Source organism: Megalobrama amblycephala, linkage group LG1 (assembly GCF_018812025.1).
Source record: "Megalobrama amblycephala isolate DHTTF-2021 linkage group LG1, ASM1881202v1, whole genome shotgun sequence".
Taxonomy (NCBI): Eukaryota; Metazoa; Chordata; class Actinopteri; order Cypriniformes; family Xenocyprididae; genus Megalobrama; species Megalobrama amblycephala.
In genome coordinates this window covers 9,280,574-9,296,469 of record NC_063044.1, presented here as the reverse complement: position 1 = coordinate 9,296,469, position 15,896 = coordinate 9,280,574, and the positions used below count along the sequence as shown (strand labels likewise).

The 15,896-nt window shown below is 48.5% G+C and overlaps 2 protein-coding genes across 2 annotated transcripts in view; one reads left to right on the top strand and one right to left on the bottom strand.

Annotated features, from left to right (window-relative positions):
- LOC125280859 (gastrula zinc finger protein XlCGF57.1-like) overlaps positions 1 to 15,896 on the bottom strand; it is a 1,316,469-nt gene that overhangs the window by 612,343 nt on the left and 688,230 nt on the right. The gene's annotated exons all lie outside the window — the stretch shown is intronic.
- LOC125243187 (5-hydroxytryptamine receptor 3A-like) overlaps positions 1,662 to 15,896 on the top strand; it is a 77,798-nt gene continuing 63,563 nt past the window's right edge. The window contains exon 1 of the mRNA XM_048152633.1: positions 1,662 to 1,794. The gene's annotated coding sequence lies outside the window, so the exon portion shown is untranslated. The remainder of the gene's footprint in view (positions 1,795 to 15,896) is intronic.

Genomic DNA, 15,896 nt, shown 5'->3' with positions numbered 1-15,896 from the left:
TTTAAATTAATTTTGTTAAAACTGTTAGTTTTGAAATACTTATGTTCAAAGCATTGTTTCCCGCGATTTTAATTCCTGTATAAATGCATTTATGCCGTTTCAGAGGAGCATTAAACAGTCTGTGTAAATGCACATTTTTGTGAATTTATGCCGCTTCAGAGTTGGTTCCTGTGCCGCTTTTTCTGTGTAAAGATGCCTTAATTAAGATGTGAAAATAGTACCAATGTGAATTAAAAAAAAACTGCAATGGATTTAAATGTGTTCAGTATAGGCATCTTTACACAGCCGATTTATGGCTGTTCTGAAGCGGGTCTGTAACTGCTCAGAATTCAGTGTAAAGACGCAATGCCGTGTTAAAGAAGACCTAAAATACGCCGGGTCTGACCCACCTCAGCCCCTAGTATCAAAAGCGAGTCGGATACTGTTCTGGTTCAGTGTAAATGAACGCGAAATATAGCCGCTCTAAACTACGTCATTGTCATGACAACCAAAAGCATTCCAGTCAACTCAGGCGGCGCGAGATTCAAGAAGCAGGAGACTAAACATATAACTTAGGACAAATAATAAAAATAATGTCTTCCAACAAGGGGCACTGAAGTAAAAGAGTCCTGTACTCACATCGTGAAGCAAACCACCAAAATAACAGCAGAGAATCGTCGTGTCATCAATTGGCTTTCGCCGTTTGTAATCTTCCTATTAAGAGACTGTCAGATCAACGCGCTGCTACATTTCTCTCAGATAAGGTAAATGCTTAACACAATCGGCGTCACTGTGATTGTGTACTGTTATATTATATTCCAAAAATCTCCTTGAGGACGATATTTCACCCACACTCGACGGTCTGTCTGGTGATCTGCTGCTGCCTGATACACGCAAATGCTAGCATCATTTGTTGTTTCTGTCTCTTTGGAAAAAAAAAAAATGTTCGACCTCTTTTAATCCTGTTGTGAACTACCCGGTGTAATAATGTATAATTTTTTGTTGCATCATTCAATTTTTATTATGACAAACATCAAAGCGTGAGATATAGCACGCAGTTTACTACTTTACATTTTCGTATTTTTTTTATTTCGAGTTATATTTCATTGTTTATTATTTAATTATTTTTAAATTAATTTTGTTAAAACTGTTAGTTTTGAAATACTTATGTTCAAAGCATTGTTTCCCGCGATTTTAATTCCTATGTAAATGCATTTATGCCGTTTCAGAGGAGCATTAAACAGTCTGTGTAAATGCACATTTTTGTGATTTTATGCCGCTTCAAAGTTGGTTTCTGTGCCGCTTTTTCTGTGTAAAGATGCCTTATGGTATATAAAATACCAGATTCATTGTCTGAAAAACCAGCCTTGTGCATTATTCTGAATAATTTACAGTTGGTTTGATATCTTTTGGTCAATCAGTGTTATAGTTTAGGCAAACAATATTTTGAATTTGGACTGAAGTATCTATTTCATTCCTACATAGAGCCCCTTTAAGGTTGAATCACTGTAGTCACGTTGACTATTTTAACATCTTAACTACTTTTCTGGACCTTGAATGATGGTAATTAAATTTATTTCTATGGTGGATAAAAAAAACCTCATGGGTTTCTGTAAAAATATCTTAATTTGTGTTCTGAAGATGAACAAAAGTCTTATGGGGTTGTAACAACATGAGGGTGAGTAATTAATGACAGAATTTTCATGTTTGAGTAAACTAAGCCTCACTGTGAACTAACACTTCACTTTCTGTTTGCAACAGTTACAGAAACAAACACAGATACCCCATTCCTCTCGCTTTCAACTAACACTCCTGGTAAGAACACAACACTTTTAATACAAAACTGACATCTAGTGGTAACTCCAGGATACTACATCCTCTCCTTCTTAAAGGGGGGAGGGGGGTCTAATGTTATTTCATTATCCTGTTAAATAGTTGCATTCTCATGCTAAACATGGCCAAAGTTTCAAAACACACCACATTATGAACATCTTAATGATTTGTTTTTTTATATTTATATTAATTTGATTGTCTCTTTCTTGACTTGTGCAACAGTCTTTCAAGTGAGCTAGAGAACATCTCTCAATCTGTGGCAACATAAATATATTTATCTTCTCCAAGTGTTCTAAGCCATCACTTTAAAATCTGAAACAAACCATTTAGCCTAGTACAATCCAAAAATAGATGCTTTAAATTTTCTTCATGAACACCTCTTCCAAGCAGGCCAGGGCTGGCTAAACGAACCATGCTAGGGCACGGAACGGAGCACTCACACCTGTCAAATGACCCAGGCTATGAGTGTCAAATGCGCTTGGGCATGGTTCAGAGTACCTAGTGTGAGTACACACTTATTTAGAGACCTCTAGCATCTAGGAGATGAGTCTTGCCCAAACAAATCCAACCACTTCGATTCTTTACAACTTCACAAGGCTTTCACACATGATAAATGCAAGGCTTTCTTTTAAATGACTGCATACACATTCAGTTCTGGCATACAGAAAACAAGAAATTATGCTTTTTCAGGTTTTTCATATACTATCATTGAAGTAGTTTCTTGAAGTTCAGACAAAAAACTTTTTTTCATTCCCCCCTCTTGTATATCACTGCTGATTTATTTGATACTTTTTCTGTAGACAGAAGGGAGAACTGAAAAAAAATTTGTCTTTTTTTTCAGTGTACAGCGTACCGCCGGTGGGCAACTGTGTATGTATAGGGTTAATCGTAAATTATAAAAACACAAAAAACCTATGGCTCGACATGTCACATATCTTTGAAAAGCTGAGATTCTTGTGATTTGAACGATGTAAACCATTTTTTTTTCCATCAATCTCTTTATTGAATTTTAACATGAAATAGAACAAACAAAACGTCTCGGTTACGTATGTAACCCTCGTTCCCTGAAGGAGGGAACGGAGACGTACGTCAGTAGTGACCGACGAATCGGGATATCGCTTAGAGAGCCCTATCAGCTTCGTGTAAACTAAAACAAGCCAATGGAATTGGCGTGCGATATTTGCATAATGCGCACCGCCCCCGACAGGTGTATATAAATAGGAAGCAGATGCAATCGCACTCTGTTTTTCGCTGAGGAGACAACTGGTGTCCGCGCTACAGCGAGGGTACAGAAACTGTGGCGACGGGACGTACGTCTCCGTTCCCTCCTTCAGGGAACGAGGGTTACATACGTACCCGAGACGTTCCCTTTCAGTCGGTCACGTTCGACGTAAGTCAGTAGTGACCGACGAATTGGGATCCCAACTAAAGCGCCACAGTTACGAAACCCCTTCCAGTGCCCAGCGCAAGCTCAGCCGCCCATAGCACCGGCTGGCGGTGAAGGGGGCGAGCTTACACCGAGAGAGTCTACTGCTGTCTAACCACTACCCACTAAGTAAACTAGACACACTGGGGAAGCGAACCCGAAGGGACGCTGCGGAGACCACTACCTACCCAATGGGGGAGGAGTTTACGTGGGAATACACATATGGACTGGCCCGGGGGCAGTACGCATATGGAGTCCCTGGGATGGCTCCACCTGGTTAGGGGGAGACTCATCTGACAGGTGACAGCAGAGCTGGCTCTGCTAAGGGAAAGACACGGACTCGGCCCGTAGGGAGTTTTAAACCGTGGACAATTACACATATGGGACTGCTCACGTAGAGGGGTCACGACATATGGGCCCCAGCCAACAGACAGCATCAGCGACGGATGTAGGCCTGGCATCAGACACTCCGCAATGTCCGAGCCGAAGGGGGAGGCGGAGGAACTCGACAGGGTTCGCCAAGCGGGGAACTCGACTGGAGTGAAGTATGCACGTATCCGGCCAGTGGCGGGAATGGCATTGCAAGCCGACACTTAGAGCAGGTACAACACGTCTACCGACTAGTGGATGCGAGTACACGTGAAGATACTGGCTCTACACGTAGGCTATAAAACCTAGCGAACGTGTTAGGTGTCGCCCAGCCCGCAGCTCTACAAATATCTGTCAGCGAGGCGCCATGAGCCAGCGCCCAGGAAGAGGCCACCCCTCTGGTGGAGTGGGCTCTCAACCCGAGCGGGCAAGGCACGCCCTGGGATTCATACGCCAAGGCGATGGCATCCACTATCCAGTGGGCCATCCTCTGCTTGGAGACAGCCTTTCCCCTCTGCTGGCCTCCGTAACAGATGAAGAGCTGATCTGAGGTCCTGAAGCTTCGCGTTCTATCCACGTAAACGCGCAGAGCGCGGACGGGACAGAGCAAAGCTAGGGCTGGGTCTGCCTCCTCCGAGGGCAGCGCTTGCAGGTTCACTACCTGATCTCTGAAGGGAGTGGTAGGAACCTTGGGCACGTATCCAGGCCGGGGTCTCAATCACCGGGCCCGAATTCTAGGCACGTTTCGTCGACCGAAAATGCATGCAGATCCCCTACCCTCTTCAGGGAAGCCAATGCAACCAGAAGAACCGTCTTAAGAGACAATAGTTTCAGGTCGACTGATTGCAAAGGCTCAAAGGGATGACCCCGGAGAGCTGTGAGAACCAGGGTCAAATCCCAAGAGGGTACGGAGGAAGGGCGAGGAGGATTTAATCTCCTCGCTCCCCTCAGGAATCTGACGATCAGATCGTGTTTCCCCAGGGACTTACCCTCAACTGCGTGGTGATGTGCGGCGATAGCGGCAACATACACCTTCAGGGTGGAGGGAGACAGCCTTCGCTCCAACCCTTCTTGCAGGAAGGAAAGCACGGATCCGACCGAACATGATCGGGGGTCCTCTCGGCGAGAGGCGCACCATTCGACGAACAGGTTCCACTTCAACGCATAGAGACTCCTAGTGGAAGGAGCTCTAGCGGAAGTGATGGTGTCTACAACCGCTTGCGGGAGATCACTCAGAACCTCCGCATCCCGTCCAGGGACCACACGTGGAGGTTCCATAGGTCGGGACGCGGGTGCCACAGGGTGCCCCGTCTCTGAGTCAGGAGGTCCTTCCTCAGAGGAATCGGCCAGGGAGGGGCTGTCGCGAGGAGAATGAGGTCTGAGAACCAGGTCCGAGTGGGCCAATACGGAGCCACTAACAGAACCTGCTCCCCGTCCTCCCTGACCTTGCACAGGAGTTGTGCGAGAAGGCTGACTGGGGGAAACGCATATTTGCGCAGACCCGGGGGCCAGCTGTGTGCCAGGGCATCCGTGCCGAGCGTGCCGCCGGTCAGGGAATAAAACCACTGGCAGTGGGCAGTTTCCGGGGAGGCAAACAGGTCTACCTGGGCCTCGCCGAAACGCTGCCAAATCAGCTGGACCGCCTGGGGGTGGAGCCGCCACTCGCCCGCAAGTGGAGGCTGCCGTGACAGCTCGTCGGCTGCACGGTTGAGCACACCTGGGACATGAGTGGCCCGAAGGGACCTCAGATACTTCTGACTCCACAACAAGAGATGGCGGGCGAGTTGCGACATGCGACGGGAGCGTAGACCACCTTGACGGTTGATGTACGCAACGGCCACAGTGCTGTCTGAGCGGACTAGAACGTGCTTGCCTGACAACAGCTTCTTGAAGCGGGCCAGCGCAAGACGTACCGCTAGCAACTCGAGGCAATTGATATGCCAATGCAGCTGAGGCCCCGTCCAAAGACCTGCCACTGCATGCCCGTTGTACGTGGCCCCCCATCCCGTGGCAGAGGCATCTGTGGAGACCACATTGTGCCTGGACACTTGTTCGAGGGGTACTCCGGCCCGCAGGAACGAAGGGTCCGACCACCGGACAAGGGTGCGACGGCAGCTCGGTGTCACGGGGACACGGAGCGTGCCGCACTGCCACGCCCATCTCGGGACCCGGCCGCGGAGCCAGTGTTGAAGCGGTCTCATATGAAGCAATCCGAGCGGCGTGACCGCGGCTGCAGATGCCATATGCCCCAGGAGCCTCTGAAAATCTTTCAGTGGAACCGCTGTCCTGCGCTTGAGCGAACTCAGGCAGTTCAACACCGACTGGACGCGCGCCTCGGTGAGACGCGCAGTCCGTGCAACCGAGTCTAGCTCGAGACCGAGATAAGAGATCCTCTGCCCGGGGGCGAGTTTGCTCTTGTCCCAGTTGACCCGAAGACCCAACCGGCTGAGGTGAGCTAAAACCATGTCCCTGTGTTCGCACAACTGCTCTCGCGAGCTGGCCAGGATCAGCCAGTCGTCGAGATAGTTGAGAATACGAACGCCCTGTTCCTTGAGGGGAACAATGGCCGCCTCCGCAACCTTCGTAAAGACGCGGGGTGACAGGGCCAGCCCGAAGGGTAGGACTTTGTACTGATATGCCCGACCCTCGAACGCAAACCGGAGGAAGGGTCTGTGTCGAGGCAGAATCGAGACATGAAAGTACGCGTCCTTCAGGTCTATTGCTGCAAACCAATCCCGGGGACGGACGCATTCGAAAATGCGTTTCTGCGTGAGCATCTTGAACGGCATCTTGTGAAGATACCGGTTCAGGACGCGCAGATCCAGGATTGGCCGTAGCCCACCACCCTTCTTTGGTACAATGAAGTAGGGGCTGTAGAACCCCGACTTCATATCGGCTGGAGGGACCGGCTCGATTGCATCCTTCGCCAGGAGGACAGCAATCTCCGCCCGGAGAACAGGTGCACTGTCCAACGACACCTGAGTGAAGTGGACACCCCTGAAAACCGGGGGACGCCGGGCGAACTGAATCGCATAGCCGAGTCTGATAGTGCGAATGAGCCAGCGGGACGGGCTGGGAAGCGTGCTCCACGCCTCCAGACTCCGAGCCAGCGGGACCAAAGGCACCACAGACGCACCGGGGGTGGGGCAGCAAGGCAGAGAGGGACCCGACTCGGATGGCATGGGAGCGGCCCGGAGTGAGGTCGGACTCTGCGAGGCAGCAGTGCGAATGGGAGACGGCGCACGGGACGCGGTCTGCGCCACCACACTGTCGCCTACTGGCGAAATGGGAGGGGGTTGCGAGTGGCGAGGCGGGGCCTGGCACACTGGCAAACGCGCCCTCTTGTGACCTGGAGTTTGAGGAAACTGCTCTTTTTGTGGCAAAGTGGGTACCGCTGGACTCCGGAGAGCCAGCGGCGGTAGATGGACAGACGCCACAAAATCCCCCCGGCCCTCCTCCGGGGGTGGGAGAGCAGATGGAATACTCTCCCGAAGGGCAGGAACCTTCCGCACCACGTCCGCGACCGGCACCCTGCTGTTTGGCTGGTGTAGGCTGCTGCTTTGCCGACTTAGCAGGGGCGGAGGAAGACGCAGGCGGGCGCCCTCGGCGACGAGCGGGCTGAGGCTGAGCCACGGGCGGCTGGGTGGAGGCAGCAGCGGACCGCCGTGGCATGACATGTCTGATAGCCTCAGCCTGCTTCTGTGCAGCGGAGAACTGTTGGGCACAGCTCTCCACCGCTTTGCCGAAAAGGCCGACCGGAGACACGGGGGAATCCAGGAACCGATGTTTGTCGGTCTCCCTCATGTCTGCCAAGGTCAGCCAGAGGTGGCGTTGCTGGACTACCAGAGTAGACATCGCCTGGCCAACAGAACGCGCTGTCACCTTCGTTGCCCGGAGGGCAAGGTCAGTGGCAGCGCGCAGCTCCCCAAGCAGCTGTTGGTCAGGACCTTCCTGGGGCATCTGCGACAGCGCTTTTGCCTGATAGACCTGCAAAAGGGCCATCGCGTGCAGGGCAGAGGCAGCCTGCCCACAGGCACTGTAAGCTTTCTCAGTCAGACCGGCTGAGAATTCACAGGCCTGGGACGGGAGACGCGGCTCACTGCGCCCGCCAGCGGCCGTTGGACACAACTGCATCGCAACAGACCGCTCGACTGGCGGGAGCTTCGCGTACCCCCTGGCTTCCCCGCCGTCCAGGGAGGTGAAGGCGGACGAGGGACCAGGCCCTGTACGAGCCCCATACGGAGCTTGCCAAGACCTGGTCACCTCATCGTGTACTTCCGGGAAGAAAGGCATTGGGGCGGGACGCTGGATTTGACCAGCGCGACCCCCCCCCCAAGTACCAATCGTCCAACCGAGATGGGCCGGGACAGGGTGGAGGGTTCCACTCAAGCCCGACGCACAAGGCGGCCCGGGAGAGCACAGCCGTGAGCTCGGGATCCGACTCGGGCCACGCTACCGTCCCGGGCGGCAGCGCGTCCGGATCTTCCTCCCCCGAGGACTCAGGCTCACCTTCCGATGCAGCGGTCGACATCCGATCCGCCGCCGGCACACCAAAGGTAACGGCTGGACAGTCCGTAGAGGGCCCAGCGGAAACCAACGGTGGCACGATGGGTTGCGGTGCTGATGAGGCGGCAGGGGCCCGAGGAGCGTTTCCGCTCGGCGGGGAAGCCCTGACCGTAAGCCTCAGGTCACCCTTCCTATACACCGCCGAACCGTCATCCCGGCCCGGGCCGGAAAAAACGGTCGAACAGGGCACAGGGGAGGGGGCCCCCGCTTCCTGAGACTTCAGGAAGGAGAGTCTCGACCTCAGCACCGCGATAGTCATGTTCCCGCAATGGGAACATGAACCATTCACAAAAGCTGCTTCAGCGTGCTGAATGCCCAAACACGAGATGCAACGATTGTGCCCATCAGCAGGGACCAGGGAACGACCGCACCCATTAACGCACAGACGAAATGACATACTGTCAGGGTTCGTCTGTAAAGCTCTTTTAGAAGGGGAAAACAGTCAACTCGCTCGTGCCGAAGCACACAGGGAGTGACGCGATGTGCCAGGTACACCACTCCCTGGACACACCGAGGAACCGGCCCAAATCGCAACACACACACTTTCACTCTAGGCGTGTGCTGTGAAAACAGCAGTTGAGAGCTATAGCTCGGATCCTCGGGAGCTCGCGACCTCGCTGTAGCACCGTTACACCGGCACACACGGCTTGCTGTGAATCCTCTTCGAGGCAGTTTAGTTCACACAAACAGTCTTCTTAAACAGGACACCACTGAATGGCTCCGAAGCGAAAGACAGAGTGCGATTGCATCTGCTTCCTATTTATATACACCTGTCGGGGGCGGTGCGCATTATGCAAATATCGCACGCCAATTCCATTGGCTTGTTTTAGTTTACACGAAGCTGATAGGGCTCTCTAAGCGATATCCCGATTCGTCGGTCACTACTGACGTACGTCGAACGTGACCGACTGAAAGGGAACTCCCCTTCACACATATATATATAAAAAAGAAAAGAATATATAATAATAATAATACAAAGACCAAAACATCAAGAATCAACAAAGATAAACAATGACAGACAACATAATAATTTAAAAAAAAAAAAAAAAAAACCTTTAGCTGATGTAAACCATTTTAAGATAAATTAAACACAGTAGGTAAAATCGGTGTCTTTGTCAGACCACCAAACAAATAAATATACAACTATAAGAACTGAACAAACTCACCATGAAGCCCCTAATAGTCCACTGATCCATAACATTCTGACAGTGTAAAAAAAACAGTGTAGTTACACTGTAAAGGGTCCAGTCCAATCCAATTCAGTGAAATATTTAGAGCAAGTGTCCCCGCATGCTGTGGTGTTCACAGGTGCCTCTGCCACCGGCTGGGGTGCCACGTACAACAGGCATGCATTGGCACATCAACTGCCTCGAGTTGCTAGCAGTATGCCTTTCCCTGAGCTGCCTGAAAGGTCCATTACGGGGCAAGTATGTGCTGGTCCGCAAGGACAACACAGCGACTGTTGCGTACATCAACCGTCAAGGTGGTCTACGCTCCTGGCACATGTCGCAACTCGCCCGCCATCTCCTCCTTTGGAGTCAGAAGCATCTAAGGTTGCTTCATGCCATTCATATTCCTGGTATGCTCAACCATGTGGCCGACGAGTTCTCACGAGCTGTGCTGCTGGGAGAGTGGCGACTCCACTCCCAGATGCAGATGCAGATGCACTGGCACACAGCTGGCCCCGGGGCCTTCGCAAATATGTGTTTCCCCCAGTGAGGCTACTTGCACAGAGCTTGTGCGAAGTCAGGGAGGACGAGGAGCAGGTCCTGCTAGTTGTGCCCTTTTGTCCCAACCGGACCTGGTTCCTGGAACTCTCGCTCCTCATGTCATCCCCTCCCTGGCGCATTCCTCTGAGGAAAGACCTTCTTTCGCAGAGACGGGGCATTCATTGGCACCCGCGTCCAGACCTCTGGAAACTCCATGTCTGGTCCCTGGACAGGACGCAGAGGTGACTTACCCCCCAAGGTACTTAACTCCATCACTTCAGCACGTGCACCGTCTACGAGATGTGCTTATGCCTTGAAGTGGAAACTGTTCATCGAGTTGTGCTCTTCTCACCAAGAAGACCCCCGAAGTTATTCGATCAGAGTCGTGCTTTCATTCTTGCAGCAAGGGCTGGAGTGTAGGCTGTCCCCCTCCACCCTCAAAGTTCATGCTGCCGCAATTTCTGCATTCCACGACCACATCAATGGCAAGTCTGTTAGTAAGCAAGACCTTGTCGTCAGGTTCCTTAGGGCGGCAAGACGATTAAATCCTCCTCAACCCCCCTCCATACCCTCTTGGGACCTTGCTCTGGTGCTTTGAGCACTCCAGAATGCCCCCTTTGAGCCCTTCCAGTCTGCAGACTTCTGTCTCTGAAGACTTTGCTGCTGGTTGCATTGGCCTCCATCAAGAGGGTAGGGGACCTGCAGGCATTTTTGGTCGACGAATCGTACCTAGAGTTCGGGCCGGGTGACAGCCTCGTGGTACTGAGACCCCAGCCTGGTTATGTGCCCAAGGTTCCTACTTCTCCCTTCAGGGACCAGGTAGTGAGCCTGCAAGGGCTGCCCCCGGAGGTGGCAGACCCAGCCCTGGCTTTGCCCTGTCCAATTTGCGCTTTACGACTGTACATAGACAGAACTCAAAGCTTCAGGACCTCAGACCAGCTCTTTGTCTGTTTGTTACGGAGGCCAGCAGAAGGGAAAGGCTGTCTCCAAGCAGAGGATGGCTCACTGGATAGTGGACGCCATCGCCTTGGCTTACCAAGCTTAAGGCGTGCCCTGCCCACTCAGGTTGCATGCTCACTCCACGAGAGGTGTTACATCCTCCTGGGTGCTGGCTTGTGGTGCCTCGCTGACAGACAATTGTAGAGCTGCGGGCAACACCCAACACATTTGAGGATTCTATAGCCTTTGTGTCGAGCCGGTCTCCTCCCGTGTTCTCACCTCAGGTCAGAACCTCTATGAAGTTGGCATCCCATAAAGCGAAATAATCTCCAAAACTATGTCATTCATTTGTGCTATGTTTGTGCTGATTTGTGCCGCAAAACATAATGTTTGTGCTGGTTTGGTGTTTGAGATATTAAACATTATTTTTTTGGTCGTGTGATGACATTCTCCACCCCATGTCATTCAAATCGCTTCAAACCGGTGCCATTCGTTTGTGCTCGATTTGTGCTGGTTTGTGCCATTAAAACAAACACTGTAACTGTTTTCCTTCCACAGATATAATAAATATAATTCGGGAGCTGTGATGTCACTCTCCACCCCACTTTGTCTAAATCGCTTCAAACTGGTGCCGTTCGTTTGTGCTCGATTTGTGCTGGTTTGTGCCGTAAAAACAAACACTGTAACTTTTTTCCTTCCACAGATATAACAAATATAATTCGGGTGACGTGACGTCACGCTCCATCCCATACAGTCCAAATTGCTCCAAACTGGTATCGTTTGTGCTCGGTTTGTGCTTAAATATAATGAAAAAGTGTTTTATGAAGAGTTATGTAACTCTCCACCCCATGCCATCCAAATTGCTCCAAACCAGTATTGTTCGTTTGTGCTTGATTTGTGCCGTTAAAAGAATCCCTGTAATTGATTACCTTTTTTAAAAAAATTATGAAAAAACCCAATCTCCACCCCATGTAATCTAATCTGGCATTTTCATTTGTGCTCAATTTGTGGCGTTAAAAGAATCCCTAAATGATAACTTTGATACTTAAAAAATAAAAAATAAAATAAAAACAAAATCATTTCCACCCCATGTCTTCTTAAATCATTCCAAAATGGTGCTGTTCGTTTGTGCTCAGTTTGTGCTGTTTTAAAAAAGCAACAATGACATAATCTTAAATATAGAGTAGGCCTAACGAAAAATGTTTTTACATTCAAATTGCTTAAAACCGGTGTCCCCCACATGCTCAAAATTCGCTCAAAATAGTCTCGTTTGTTTGTGCTTCGTTTGTGCCGGTAAAAAGTTTCATTCGGATTACATAATCAGAGAGTATCCTACTTCTTTTCATTTAGAATTATGTTGTATAAAAGTAGACATTTCAAGCGTTCTATAGATATATTTCTCATGTCTGTGAGGCAAGCAGCCGCTGAGTTTTGGTTCATTTAGCCTATAAGACTAACAAAGATTAACAAAGAGTGGACTGCAGCTGGAGTCAGTGCTTCAAGAACCACTACGCACAGACGTATGCAAGACATGGGTTTCAGCTGTCGCATTCCTTGTGTCAAGCCACTCTTGAACAACAGACAGCGTCAGAAGCGTCTCGCCTGGGCTAAAGACAAAAAGGACTGGACTGCTGCTGAGTGGTCCAAAGTTATGTTCTCTGATGAAAGTAAATTTTGCATTTCCTTTGGAAATCAGGGTCGAGAAAGAGAGGAGAGGCACACAGTCAATGTTGCTTGAGGTCCAGTGTAAAGTTTCCACAGTCAGTGATGGTTTGGGGTGCCATGTCATCTGGTGGTGTTGGTCCACTGTGTTTTCTGAGGTCCAATGTCAACGCAGCTGTATACCAAGAATGCTTCCTGCTGCTGACCAACTTTATGGAGATGCAGATTTCATTTTCCAACAGGACTTGGCACCTGCACACAGTGCCAAAGCTACCAGTACCTGATTTAAGGACCATGGTATCCCTGTTCTTAATTGGCCAGCAAACTTGCCTGACCTTAACCTCATAGGAAATCTATGGGGTATTGTGAAGAGGAAGATGCGATTATGCCAGACCCAACAACGCAGAAGAGCTGAAGGCCACTATCAGAGCAACCTGGGCTCTCATAACACCTGAGCAGTGCCACAGACCTATCGACTCCATGCCATGCCACATTGCTGCAGTAATTCAGGCAAAAGGAGCCCCAACTAAGTATTGAGTGCTGTACATGCACATACTTTTCATGTTCATACTTTTCACTTGGCCAAGATTTCTAAAAATCCTTTCTTTGTATTAGTCTTAAGTAATTTTCTGAGATACTGAATTTGGGATTTTTCTTAGTTGTCAGTAATAATAATCAAAATTAAAAGAAATAAACATTTGAAATTTATCAGTATGTGTGCAATGAATGAATATAATAAAAGTTTCACTTTTTGAATGGAATTAGTGAAATAAATCAACTTTCTTGATGATATTCTAATTATACGACCAGCACCTGTATAATAATAGAATGTGTGGGATTGTGACAGCAAAAATATGCTGTTTCAAATGTATACTTGAGTTCCAGTTCAAATTGGTTAGATTTTTGTAAGGAAATTAAGGATTTCTGTTTTTATTCTCTCAATAGCCTACGAAACAATACGAATTCAGCACAAAAACGTAGCACAATAAAATTAAATGATTAACTATTAAAATATCGCAATCTGGATTCAAACACCCACACGATCTTACTCATTGCTCAAAGTGGACCTGTATACGTGGGCCTGTATTCCCTCCCTGTATGTCAATATGGTAATTCTCATTTACTGACCCCACCAATACATCATATGCCTCTGGATCCATCTACAGCATACAGGTATAAATGTAGCATTCCAAAAACAGATCACCAAATTATCTAAGAACATGAAAGTTCTTTATAGCATCAGGATTTTTACCCATTTCATTAAACAGGACTTCTCCTTCCAAATATCTGTGGCTTGAAAGGAATCCATGATAAAATGCCCTGCCTGAATAATCTCTCACAATGCAGGTCAGGTAAGCATTAATGACCTGTGGGGAAAAAAATAATGATTACAGACTTGCAAGGTAGAACTGTTTGCCTACAGAATATTTAACAGAATATGGTCTATTCTAAAAGCAATGTTACGATGAACTACAGAATCTAATCAATCACATTAACTGCAGCACAAACCTCACTTTCAATTTTCACCCCAGGTTTGAGGGGTTCCAATTCCCAGGTAAAGAGCTTGTATGGGCCCACTTTACTGCAAACTTTCCCACCCATTTTCCTTGTCCATATGTCTTGCACCACTACAGAGAGATAGAGGGAAAAAAAATCTTACGTAAATAACAAATAAATGTTATTTACGTTATTTATGTTATTTACATGTAGGAGATGTACTAAAACATCTCTGAAGAACAAGGTATTTGGGGGGAATGCTGTATCACCGACTGGGTGACAGGATTGGAGGTAGGCTGAGTTGCAAGGCCAGGTAAAGGTGGAGCATACTGGGTGGCATGACTGGAGGGAGGCTGAGATGCAAGGTAGGCAGCAGAAATGGATCTTGAAGATGGTAGGCCAGCACGTGTTTGATTAAAAAGAACAGAACACTGTGTTCCAAGAATGGATTATGACATGAGTGATGGGCATGGAAAAGGGCACAGTAAGTGGTAATGGTACATGCTGCAGGGAAATGTGTGTATAGGGCAGGGTAACAAGTGTAATGGATGAGGCTGGTACTCATTCATACAGCCACCAGACGGAGCCCTCTCCTGAATACTAACATGGACTCTTGCTCGTTTGTTACCTCCTGTCTCACTCCTATATAAATAGACATGCATTTCCACTGGTGATTTGCGAAATATTGCCAGTTTATCACTGCCTTAGCAAAAGTTTCTCATTGCCTGCTTCCTTGCCTTCTTGTCACTGACCATTGTGTTTGCTTTATTGGATTTTTGCCTTTTGATTATCGTTTTTGCTGTGGTTACCTGATTGGACTGATTACTTGTCACTGTTTATTCTGCCTGCCTTATCGACTACGTCTCTGCCTTTTGTATTGGATGTGTTTGCTGATATTTATTAAACTTCTAGTATTTGGATTCCATCTTTCCTCCATTTCGAGTCCCTCACAGAATACTTTGCCACCAATGGATCCAGGGGAAGTTTCTCAACTCTAAGCAGCTTATGCTTACCAGACTGAAATCCTGAAGGGCTACCAGGAACAACTGAGTCATCTGAGTGCTGCTAATGAGAATTTAACTCAGTATATCCGCTCTCTTCCATCTCCTCAAGCTACCCCGGTAAGATTTGCTCTTCCAGACAAATCTGATGGCTATCATGAGAAATGTAGAGGATTTTTTCTACAATGCAGAATCTATTTTTCATGTCAACCTGAATCATTCCACCAAGACTCAAAGAAGTGTGCTTGTGCTTCTTGATGACGCTGTTAACTAGGAGAGCGTTAGACTGGGCATCAGCGGTTTGGGAGAGAGACCAACAACTGCAAACCTCATTTGATTACTTTATCTCACAATTACATGAGGTATTTGAATATCCTGAGAGGGGTAAGGATATTTCTGTTCAACTGCTCCATCTACGCCAAGGCTCTCGCTCAGCAGCTGACTATGCTGTAGAATTTAGAATGCCAGCCACTCAAAGTGGATGGAATGATGTTGCACTAAAGACTGTGTTTAGAGAGGGACTCAATCACAACCTGCAGGCAGAACTTGCATGTAAGGGTGTTGACTCTAATCTCACTGATTTCATTTCTTTGGCAATAAGAGTTGATAACTTGCTACGAAACTCTCCAAGCTCAGGAAGTAGCTCCAATTCACCAGCGTCTACCCAAGGACAAGTCCTGACATGCCCTGACATGCCAGAACCCATGCAGATTTCTTACACACGGATTTCTACTGAGGAAAGGGAACGTCGCAAAATGAAAGGACTATGTTGCTATTGTGGAGGAAAGGACAACCAAAACTCTGCTTGCCTTAACAAAGAGAGAAGACTTCCATACTCCCAAGACAAGTGTCAGTAATGAAACCCTTACACCTCCCCGGTCACACAGTTTTTCACTGCTCATTGAGCTTACTTCT